This window comes from Meleagris gallopavo, chromosome 25, assembly GCF_000146605.3.
Source record: "Meleagris gallopavo isolate NT-WF06-2002-E0010 breed Aviagen turkey brand Nicholas breeding stock chromosome 25, Turkey_5.1, whole genome shotgun sequence".
NCBI lineage: Eukaryota > Metazoa > Chordata > Aves > Galliformes > Phasianidae > Meleagris > Meleagris gallopavo.
The window spans coordinates 5,076,807-5,078,313 of NC_015035.2; positions in this window are offsets into that span (position 1 = coordinate 5,076,807).

The window sequence follows — 1,507 nt, forward strand, 5'->3', positions numbered from 1 at the left end:
CCCCCTGGGACGTCGCTGCGGCCGACCCCCCCGCCACACTTGGACCGGTCCTCCCGCACCACGTGCGGAGCGGCCTTCCACGCCAGCACCCCCCCGTGCAGAGGGGCGGTGGAACAGCCCTTCCCCCCGCCCGGTGGTTCGGTCCGCACGGCGGTTCCCACGGCTTCCGCGGCTCGGAGCCGCGACGGCACCTGGCAACGGGCACGGCGTTAACAATTAAACAATGGCTAAAAGCGTCTCAGCCTCGTGCAGCAACCGGGCACGGCAGCCCGAGCCCCACTCACTGCGCTCCTATCGCCAGGAAGAACAGAAGCCACGCCACGAGCCCCGGCCCCGGCCCGGGGCAGGGTTGCAGCCACGTGCCCCGTTAGTTTGGGCCGGGTGCGACCGCCCTGGAACGGGAACAAGAGCGCCTCTGTGCTCTGCCTACAGGGAGCTCCAGCGGGGCCCCTCGCTGCCCTGCCACCGCGCGTCCATCTGCACAGTACACATCATCGAGCCCTGCAGCCCACCAGGCCCCTTCTGCAGCTAAAGAAAAGCTTTTTATCAGAGAGCTCACTGATTAACACCCCATTATCTCAGTAGCAGGGAGCAAGAGGGGCGGTGATCACATCCACACCAGATACACGCTGCTCCTGGCAGAGGAGCAAACGCTGGAAGAGGGATGGCAACACACCCAGCCCCAAAGCAGTCCAGCTCCTATCTTCAGCTAGAGAAAAGCCCATTGCTCCTCTGCCTGCCAGACAGCGCTGTCTGGAAGGGCACCGCGTCCATTTTAACAATGGGAACAGATTCAGTGGCATCTGGAGGCTCTGGCCAAGCCCAGGGCCGCACTGCGTTGTGTTGTGGGTTCCACAAGGTTGTAACAAAGGAACATCTCAGCTCCTCGGCACCCCGAGCAGATCAGACACCTCAGCAGGGCACAGCACACCTCCTCACAGCCCGAGGGGTGCTGAGCCTCAGCTGATGGGCTCCGACCGCCCTGCTCAGCCAGGAGAAAACAACTTGCCCTAGACAGAAGGTCAGTTTGCTGAAAAGTCTGAATTAATTGCTAAAGCACTGATTTTATTGCTGGGTATCAAACCCAGCAGTCCCCACACAGCCCAGCCCGGCCCACCTGCCTCTTTCCTCGTGCTCCAGCAGCGGGCAGCAGCCAGCCCACACCGCGCAGCCACCGATCGCTCCGAGCAAAGCCCACAGCACGAAGACATCAGGACGAGGACCAGGGCCTGGCACAGCCCCAGACCAGGCACTGCACGGCACCGCATCTCATCCCGTCGGACCGCGGCGGCCCTTCGCACCTCCCCACCAGAGCTGCTCTGAGCGCATGCGCACAACCTCTCGAGTCTGGCGCCACGGCGCTGCGCGAGCGCACTCACGGCGAAGGGGGCGATAAGCCCCTCCCACGCACGTGCTTGTCTCCCTATCACACGCCCAGCACTGCGCATACGCTCGAGCAGAACGTTTCTGTCTCAGCCCGCCCGCGGCTCTTCGCGCATGCGTACCG